Below are 10906 nucleotides of genomic sequence, written 5' to 3'. Positions count from 1 at the left end.
GTTGTATGGTAATAACAATAAGCTTGTCTTCTGGATGGTTAACAACCTAAGTTTGCAGACCAAATTAGAGAAAAAGGAGGGCTGTAAGAAAAGCCAACTTTTTGGCCCTAGCCTTCCAAGGTCAATTAAGACTCAGGATATGTGAGAACTTGTACTCTTACATCATGTAACTCAGTAGTGTCCCAAATTTTCTTATCAAGGAGATTATGGGGCCAAAGAGGAAAGTAATCGATGATGTAGAGTGTGCTTAAGGAAAGTCACATGGAGAGAAAACATTCTCTCAGGCTTTCACAGAGAGCACATTGGCCAAGCAATGGCTGTGACTCATTCACATGGCTGACACTGACAAAGTTTCTACAATCTGAGGTACAGGATCTCAGGATAAATCCTGAGGGGATTTCACTGACTTTATTAGACCCAAAAACTACAACTCATGTTGCATAGGTCCTGCTTTACCTTGGTCTTAACCATCCAGCAGAAAAGTATAAAAATGAAATATAAGAAGTAAAGCAATGCTGTTATGTTGAGCTATCGGGGACACAGGTCAACAATTTATGACATTGCCAGTTAAGCGGAAGACCCAATGCTATTATGGGCTACTGTACTGTTTTAGAATATTTTGCTGAGTTTACACACCTATAATAGTCAAAATACGGAATTTAAATAAAAAAGGGTATACAGATGAATATCCATTTTTTATCTGTGTATTCAAAGTGGTTAGGATAGGTATATAGTTACATTCTCTTAATGAATTGAGGGATTTGTTCTAATAGTGTTTGTAAATAAGATATCATGTCCACATCTTGTACAGCAATTAACCACTAGGAAGAATGTATGCAATGTGTTAATTATTGAAACTGTCCTACCAATTTGATTTGAAACTCATTGCTATTTGTTTCTCAATAAAAATATGGAAAAAAAAGAATTTAAGTAGACGTTCTGGTACAGTTTATAGAAAAGTTTAAGGTAGCCCCAACATGCATGTGCTGTCTTGGTGACATTAGCTCTCATTGTCACTGTCCCCCAGGTTATGCTTTTCAAATAGGTACTCCACCATGCCAGACTCCAGGGCTCCTATCTTGTGCAGGTTGGTCCCTGGTCACCCAGCTCTTTGATGGCCTTCACCTGCTCATCCAGGTAGTGGTCTCAATGAAGTCACACAGATGGGGGTCGTTCCTATCAGTGGCCAGCTTGTACAGCACCAGGAGGGAATGATTCACACTCTTCTCCAAGTGCAGCACACATTCCATCTCATTCAGCCCATTCTCCCAGTCCTCACGGTCTGCTTTCTTGACATCCTGAAGGAAGATCCGGCCACCGCGCTGGTTCTGCTGCTTCATCAACTTCTCAGCGTGTTCTCTCTCCTCATGCGATTGCTGAAGAAAGTATTTGGTGAAGTTCTTCAAAGCCAATCATCGTGGTCAAAGTAGTAAGACATGTACAGGTAGACGTAGGAGACTTGGAGCTCCAGGTTGATCTGGCAGTTTATGGCCACCTCGGTGTCCTGGTGGTAGTTCAGGCGCACTTGCAAGGGCGAGGCGGTCATCATGGCGGTGGCGGGCGAGGCTGGGCTGCAGCAGCGGTGTGGTGGGGGCGAAGGCAGGCGAGGGCTGGGCTGCGTTGAAGCAGGAGGCCACGGCCACGTTCGGTGGAGAACTGGTGTCTGGTATTGTGTCATAGCAGAAGGAGCGATGACTAATAAAAAAATTAGTACTAAAAGAGTGGTGGCTTTTCTGTGGCCCTGCCTGCCTTTGGAAGTGGTTTGTGGGATGAGTGTGCAGAAAATTGGAAATGAGGACTAGGGCAGCTTAGAATGCTACAAACAGAATCAATGGATGATTCTGGTCAAAGGCCTGAAGACCAGAATATTGAAGAAATGTGGAGAGTAAAGACTAGACTCAGAAGCTTTTAGTTTGGAAGAAGAATTATATTGGTAGTTGGACTAGAGGCCATGTGTATTATATTCTGGTTGAAAATTTTCCAATTTTGTTCATGCCCTGAGACCTTGGGGAGACTGAGATTAAGGACAGTGAACTAACTGATCTAGCAAAGAGATTCAAAGGCAGCCCAGTATTGATGTTGTACACAGATAACATTGCTTTCATTTAGCTAGATTTATAATGGGAACTGGAAGCAAAAGGAAGAGCAAAAACATATGAGAAGCTTAATTTTTGACCCAGAAAGAACCTTGTATAAATTTGGGGCCAAAGTAGTGGTGGTTGCTAAAAAGTTAGCACCGTTAAAAAGGAACCAAATATTTGTACAGGAACAAGAAGAAAGATGACTTGAGGGCGTTTCAAAAAGCAACAAAACCCCACCCATCGAACCTCATTGGAAAGGAAAGCCCTACCACCATTACTCAAGAAGGGCCTCCTAGAAAATTGGTTCCCTGGAATTCACTTCACTGTGTTCAGCCATCCAGACATTCAGAGATGATTGTAGCTGTGATTTAAGGGGCCAGCTTATCCCACTGGGGGCAGATTTGGTGTCAACTGAATGATGCTGGTTTTACCAGTTTGCAGAACACAAGAGTCGGAGTAAGGAAGACTTCCACCTAGATTTTGAAGGGAGACCTTGGGGGCTATTCAAAGAGCTCTTGAAGGAGACTGTGTGATGCTGTGGGAAGAAAGCCAAAGGTGCAGTGGAGAGCCCCAGAAGTTGGAGAGGCCAGAAATATGGAATGTATGCTAAGGAAAGCTATAATTCAACAGTGGAGCCAGCCCCACAGAGAGGCCTTGTGGAGTGCAACCAATAAGGCCATAGAGTATTGCTACCTAAACCCTTTGGAGATCATTTGCATCTTAAAATGCCTCACTCTAGGTGCTAGACTTGGAGCTACAGGACTTCATGTTTGCCCTCCTGGCTTTCATTCTTGCTTTGGTCCTATTCTTTTCTATCCCACTATTATTTTCCCTTTTGGAATGGGTGTGTGTACCCTGCACCACTGTGTTGGGACTCATTGGTCTCTTGGTATAACCCAGGGAGAAATAGTGGCAAGAATGAGGAAAATAAAAGCAAGAAGACAAGAGCAGGGTCAGATAGAGGCCTGTTTGCCTGATTGGCAAGGGATCCAAAAAATAACAGTAGGGGCAGTTATTTGTATCTTTGCAAACTTAGTGTCATGTGACACCTGTTTGTCTAGCGACTAATAGCTGAGATGTCCAGGCAAGATGTTTTCCTCAAGACTGAGGTAGCTTGACTGCTTTAGACACTCTGGCCTTGTCCTGTGGCCTCCCCCCTCATATGGTGAATTTCCAGCTTCAACTTCTTCCAACACCACTGTACTTGGTATTATATAACTTACATTTTATTTTTACAGGGGTTATTGTTTGCCTTGAATCTTGGAAGTGACTTTGACTTGGACTTTTGAAACATGCTGCAACTGGAGACTTTGGGGAAAGGGGTTTAGTTTATTTTTAGTTATATGTGCAGGATAGTTATAACATGTTAGGCAGAATTAATTCATGTTTATTTGGAATTTAGGTGTGATTTAAGGAAATCTGTTTGGGTGTCAAGTTGACAAGTGGGTGGAATATGGTAGTTAAGCTTGACTCAGTTAACCTGTTTGCTTTGGACGCTGCCCAGGAGACTAACGCTCACTTCTGGGTTTGTCTGCTTGGTTATACAAGTGTGACCTCAGGTCATAGGTGGAGCTTGGCCTGTACCTTTCTGAAACTGGTCCTCTGCTCTGCTTCCCAGCTGCCATGAACTAAACCGCTTTGCTCCTTTGCCATATTTCTGTCCCGGATCCATCTGAACACATGGACTGAGCCCCCTGAAACTGTTAAGTCAAGTCAAACTCCCCCTCTTTTGAGTTGTGGATGTCAGGTGTTGTGTCCCAGTGACAGCACAGGTGTCTAGTGCATCCTGTATTATTTCTATTTGTCTGCTTGCTTCATGGAGATCAGTTGTTTGCTCTGAAATTGTATGTGCTCCATTTACACTGAAGGAAGTTGTCTAGTTTGCTACTTGAGTGTAATTCACATATACCAGTAATTGTTTTATCCTGACAGAATAAATATTTATGTAGTTAAGATTATTCAAAGTCTGTGGAAAACATATTTATGTTTCATAAGAAAATGTTGGACACATTTCTTCCAGTTTTGGATGACCATGTTTTTCTCTTTTCAGATCTCCTCTGCCTATTTCTCCAGTTTTAGGCCCCCTCTCTAATACCCACAGGAAATTACTTATTTAGTAAAAATTCCAGAGAATTTCTAGGTAGAAAAGATGATCTTTGAATGATTGTTTAGGAATAATAGAAACAGTTAATGTACATCCACCTTCATTTAGAAATGGAACATAAAATTTTGTCATTATATATTGATTTCTTCAATTTATCATGGGGTTCCATTCTGATAAACCTATCATTACTCAACAATATTAATTATGTAAGATTTTTTTATATAAGCAATCATATGCCATGATGTGAACAAAGACAGTTTTATTCTTTCCAATCAGTATGCCTTTTATTTTCTTTTCATGTATTATTGTATTACCTTCTATTATGATGTTGAATTTGAGAGGCCTACTGAAACCTGGATGGTCTGATCTTAATGTCATTCTAGAGCATAGGAGGTGGGTGCTTCCAGGGCTTTAGTTCAAATTCCTTTGGAAACAGCCATTACTTTTCAAGAAAAACTATTTCAAAGATCAGAAAAAGCAAAAGCACCAATTTGACTTCATTGATGAATAGTGGAAATCATGTGATATTCCTTATAAAAATTCTTAGAGGTTCATTGACTTATCCTTTTGAGGGCTATTAATTGTTGTTATAGGGAGTACTCATGATATAGTATGAAGAATTAGTTGGCCTATATTTATTCTATAACTGTGATTGCTCTTGAAATTTTATTTTGGGGGAAGTATAAACATCATATCTTTGTTCTTATACCTTCTATCTTTTTATTTTATATTTCCTATTGTTTATTTTGCTCTTCAAGTTGTACTTTAGGTTTCAGTGTGCTTTTGTTAATAAGCACACGTGGCAGGTTTACTTGCTTAGTTACTATCTTCTTATAAATCTGACACAAAATCCACACTGCATTTGGCTACACCAGAGTTCTTTTCCTGGCGTGCAGCACCTTTTGTTGAAGAGCAACAACAAAAATAAACAATATTTTTATCTCAACTTTTTTCAGCTGGCTGTTTTAAAATTTAGTCTTAAGTTGAGATACTACTATTCAGTGACTAAATTCTCAGCCTATTCATGATTATTTTTTATAAAATATTTTCAGTTGAAGTTCTGGTACTGGTATTGTCAAATAAGCTCATTGAGGGCAAAACCTCTGATTCATTGTTTATTCATACATTGTAGGAGAATAATAGTTCTATATAATTATCAGCATGTACCATGTAGGATCTATCAAGAATATCTTTTACTTTAGAAATAATGCTATGCAGGGGCCAGGAAGATATTATGGCAGTGTATGTGTCTGCCTTGCAAGTGCAAGGAACTAGTTTCGATCCCTGTACTGCATGCCATGCACGTCCCCGCCCCCAGCCACTGAAACTGGGTGTGATGGTACATGCCTGTAATCTCAGCACTGGGGAGACTAAGACAAGAGGATAACTACGAGTCCAAGGTGTGTAGTGAGACCCTGTTCCAAATAAATAAAGATATTTTTCTAAAAGGAGAAATAATCCTATGAAAAGCATCTTTTACTTTTCTATAAAGTATCTGTGGTTGCCACTGTGTAGATGAATCTATAGCACTTGTAAGGAATATTCTAATGATATATGTGATATATATATATATATATATTATATGTATATATTTATAACAACTAGATGGGATAAATGCTACAATTAAAATATTTTATAGACCTGGAAATTGAGACAGATACAGACAGAGACATTTTGAATAAATAAACAAAAACAAGTGAAGGAAAGACAGAAGACATTACTGGTGAAAAGAGACTTTTTGCCATAGCTTGGCACGATCCTAAACTTAATAGTGACCTGCTCTGGCTGCTGAGCAGTCATTCTTTTGGAACTGACTATACCACCAAGACTTTTGTTTTTATTTATTTACTTTTACATGAATTTGGTTATTACGGGGTCTCACTACACAGCTCGGACTCATAGTGATCCTCCTGTTTTCAACCTCCCCAGTGCTGGGATTACAGGCATGCACTACTATGCCCAGACTCTGTGGCTAGCTCAGCTTGCTCTGGGGGCAGGGCTGGCAGGGCACATAGTGGTGGGGATCGAACCTTGGTCCCTGTGCTTGCCTAAGCTTGAGTAAGCAGGCACTTTAGTCCACTGAGGTATCTCACTGGTCCTACCACTGAGGGTTTTTAAAAAAGTATACTAAGGTTCCAGTTCAAAGAAAAGAGTCACACTGTAATAATAAAGGCTGTTAAGGACAGAAATTAGCCTCAGTGGAATTCATACTTACCTGGCATACTGCCTGTTCAGAAGCATTCAAATAGAATAGCAATCAGCCATTTGTATTATTAGAGGTACAAAAATAACCATAGTATAAAGGGTTATTAAGTAAAAGACTTCATTGTTTTAAAAGTTATGATCAGTAACAGCAGAACTGTATAAAGTCATGTAACACTGAAAGGATGGATCTGAATCAAGCTGTGATTGATGACAAGAGATTACAAGAAAGACACAGTTGGGGTCCTCTTGTGTTTGTTGCCTAGCACCTGTTCCTTTTCCTGGTAATATTCTAACTTGACTTTGGGAAACCACTTCTCCCCACTCAGCCAAGCTTCTGGGTGAGATTGGCACCATTTGTCCTACCTAGGTAGGCTCTGATAGTCTGTAGTCCTATCTGAAGTAACAGGTTTGGCTTCTGGGGATGAGATGCTCTATCTTCTACTAGACTAGTTTTTAGGATGTTGTTATGGTTTGTGTCTAGTTTTCTCCCCAAATCCTCATGCCATCATGGGGCAGACTTTTAGAGTTTGTAATTAACTCATGATCCGCTGGGATTATGGATGTGAGTGCTGCTGGGATTATGGGTGTAAGTGCTGATGAGATTATGGGTGAGTACCGCACCCAGCCTGGGGCAGATAGCCTAAATGCAACATAAGGGATACAGACTTGCTCTCTGCAGCCATTGCTGCCACTATTCCTCTCATTTGCTGTTGCTCATTACTGCCATACTGAGCTGCTGCCCTCTTCCATGTGCCAGTCTGCCTTGGAGCCAGCCCAGCATGGACTGAAACCTCAATTAACTGTGAGCTAAATAAACCTTTACTTTCTACATTTTGGGTGTTGAGTATTTGTCCCAGCAACAAGAGAAGAGCAACTGAGACAGATATGCACCCAAAGTTGTGCTTAAACAGACCCTCAGAGTGCAGCCATCGAGGAGAGGCAAAGCTGATGCCTGAATCCTTGTGAGACTGAGGTATGAATTCTTTCACCTCATACAAATTTATGTGAGGAAATCAATAAATTTTCTTTTATTTTTCCCAGTTGTTTTCCTGTCATTTGCAGCCAAAGTAACTTTGACATAAAAGTACTCCAGTCTATTTAGGAATTTATTAAGTCACCAAATATGTAACATGGCAGACTACTGACATTCTCTGGCAAAAGACAGTGCTGTTGGTACTGAGATGGGTCATGAGATAAGGTAATTTTAGACTCAGCCTCTTTGAAGCCAGTTTATAGCTAACACCTCAGAGGAACATGGGGAGGAGGGTTGTAATATATGATGATCCCAAGGAGGTGTCTTTCTGAGCATGTGGCTTCTGCGTTGAGACACAAAAGGTGGGAAAACAAAGCCAGCCATGGTAATATGTTTGAGGCGATGACACAGTAAAGAGAAAATCCTACAGCATGTAAGACAATTGGTTATTCTAAAAGTATAATGAAAATTAGAATTATATGAAGAAAATAAGCAAAAAATGAGAAAGAGAAGCTATGACTGGAGGGCTAGGTGAGAAAGGTGTGCTTCTCTCATGAACAAGCCCTACTTCCATTCTAACCCAGATGGATTCATATCATCCATTGACATTGGAATATTCAATGAATAAAATGACATAATGATCAAAATAATACTTGAGGACAAATCGGTGAACAACCATTTTATCGTTCTATAAGGTTCTTGACCTAATTTTTTTTCTTACAATTGAGCCTTTTTTCTGTGTTACAAGAAAGTTTTAAAATCTTTTTTATATTATCAAGTAACAGAAATATCAAATTTAACATTTCATTGCCATAATTACTGGTGGTCTTAGCACATGTATACTTGTCAGATAACACACAGAGTAAAACTTGGAATTCGAGTGACTTGTTCTGAATGTCTCATATGACAAACAAACGTTTCTAATAAACTTTAACTTGTTAGATAAGTGAAATATTGTAATATCAGTAGTATATGATGTCCATTGTCACCTGATCTCAGCTGAGCCAATGGCCCTTTTCTCTCTCTCTCTGCAGGGTCACGAGTGATCATCCTAACAGCAGGAGGTAGTGGAGGAGACTACATCTGCAGAGGAGCAGGAGAAAATGGAGGAATCCCTAACTTCAAATGAGATTAGAAAGATGTGTAAAATATGGGAAACTGAAATTTTGTAGAAAAGCACCACCCAAGTAGGGTGGTAGGAGTGTGAGTGATGAATCTGTTTAATGATAACACAATGTCACATTTTTGCGAAATCTTCAAAAGTAGGCAAAGACAAGTGTCATTACACAGATTCCGAACTAAAGTTGAATGAAAACAAAACAGTTCCATTGAGCCAATAGCAGTGATTCTATAGTGATAATGAAAGTCACCTTACACAGTAACCCTCCTCTCTTGTTTGCTCCACACCAATCGCAAAGGACTTCAGAGGCAACTGCAGATTAAAACTGTTCGTTTTTCCTTATGTTTTGTATTATATTATTTTGTATTACATTACAGTATTACAATAAGTTTATGTGAATATTTTTGGATTGTGGAATGAATCACCCATGTTACCATTATGTGTTATGAGGAAATTTGCTTTGATATAAAAGTGCTCTACACTAAACGGATAATTTTGAATGAATTATGCTGACAAATCTAGGTTTTACTATATATTTATGATTGATTGTGTAATAATAAATTCAGTAATTCTATAAAAAGTCTAAAGTATCATAGTGATACTAAATAATGTTAAATATTTCAGACTTTTTGAAAAAACTTAGGCTAGCAGATACTTAACTAAAATTCACTAGAGGTATTTGTGTGTATGCACACACACAAACACACCCCTGCTGTTAAGATTAGGAAATCCAGAAGAAATAGCTTTATTTTATTTATTTATTTTTAAGAACTTGCTTGGAAGTTTCCAGCTTTTTTTTTTTTTTTTTTACTTTTTTCCCGTAATTTTATTGAGAAAAATAGCAAAGAGACAGTTTCAAACCAAATTGGTAGGACAGTTTCAATAATTAACACATTGCATACATTCTTCCTAGTGGTTAATTGCTGTACAAGATGCGGACATGATAGCCTATTTACAAAACTATTAGAATAAATCCCTCTATTCATTAAGAGAATGTAACTATATATCTATCCTAACCACTTTGAATACACAGATACAAAAATGGACATTCATCTGTATCCCCTTTTTTGGTTTAGTTCTATCATTTAAATATTATAGGTGTATGAACTCAGCAAAAAATTCGAAAATAGTCCAGTAGTCCATAATAGTTTTGAGTCTTCTGCTTGACTGGCAATGTCAGAAATTGTTGACCTGAGTCCCCTATATCTCAGCATAACAGCATGGCTTTACTTCTTATATTTCATTTTTATACTTTTCTGCTGGATGGTTAAGACTAAGATAAAGCAAGACCTATGCAACAAGAGTTGTAGCTTTTGGGTCTGACAAGGTCAGTGAAATCTCCTCAGGACTTATCCTGAGATCCTGTACCTCAGACTGTAGAACCTTTGTCAGTGTCAGCCATGGGGATGAGTCACGGCCATTGCTTGGCCAATGTGCTCTCTATGAAAGCCTGAGAGAATATTTTCTCTCCATGTGACTCTCCTTAGGTACACTCTACATCATCAATCACTTTATTCTTTGGCCCCATAATCTCCTTGATCAGAAAATTTGGGACACTACTGAAATACATGACGTTACAGTAGAAGTTCTCATGTGTCCTGTGTCTTAATTGACCTTGGAGGGCTAGGGCCAAAATGCTGATTTTCCTTGTGGTCCTGCTTTTTCTCTAATTTTGGTCTTCAAACTTAGGTTGTTAACCCTCCAGAAGAGAAGTTTGCTGTTATTACCATACAACCTAGGCTATTAAGCTTGACTTCACTATCTGTATGAATATCAAACATCTTAGGCATAACATGGAACAGGTATTTTTCATCAGGTATTGATATGTTGAATTATATGACCCTATGGAATATGATGAAAAAATATTTAAAAATTAGAATATATTTAAAAAATAGACATAAAGAATTGTATAATTCTTATATTTACATGTAAGTCCAAAAATCTAACCATATACAACCTTGAAGCAGGACAGTCCCACAACATCCGTTTCCTGTCTCTTGCCTTAATTCACCACCTCCTACTATTTGAACAATCATCTATCTGAGAGACAGCACAGCAACAACTGGCATGTTATGAGAAGCAGCCCGCATTCAGAAGACCAGAATGACAGGCACTGCAAGCATGAACCTGTTATTACAAATTGCTATCTTCAGTGCAGTTGCTTAGTTCACAGGTGTCAGTATATATAGTTAGTCAGGGTGAGAATCTTTACAATTAACTGCTAGATTCAAAAATCTTCTGGAGATTCTCAGGATCATTGCCTTGGCCATCTTCTACATATAACTGTATGGCTTGTCACTGTCATGTTTCCTAGATCTTCTTTTTTCCCACTCTCAATTAGTTAGTCCTCGAGTTTTTGCTTTTCTTTTACTTGTATTATACCTTTCTATTTGTATTTCTTCTTTTGAGTTCTTATACTAGGG

General features: G+C 38.7%; 1 pseudogene; it reads right to left on the bottom strand.

Annotated features, from left to right (window-relative positions):
- Window positions 1-942: 942 nt before the first annotated feature.
- LOC101590148 lies at window positions 943-1549 on the bottom strand (annotated as a pseudogene).
- Between the last annotated feature and the right edge of the window lie 9357 nt (window positions 1550-10906).

Source organism: Octodon degus, unplaced genomic scaffold (genome assembly GCF_000260255.1).
Source record: "Octodon degus isolate 3935 unplaced genomic scaffold, OctDeg1.0 scaffold00016, whole genome shotgun sequence".
NCBI classification, from domain to species: Eukaryota; Metazoa; Chordata; class Mammalia; order Rodentia; family Octodontidae; genus Octodon; species Octodon degus.
This window is presented reverse-complemented; position numbering and strand designations above follow the sequence as displayed.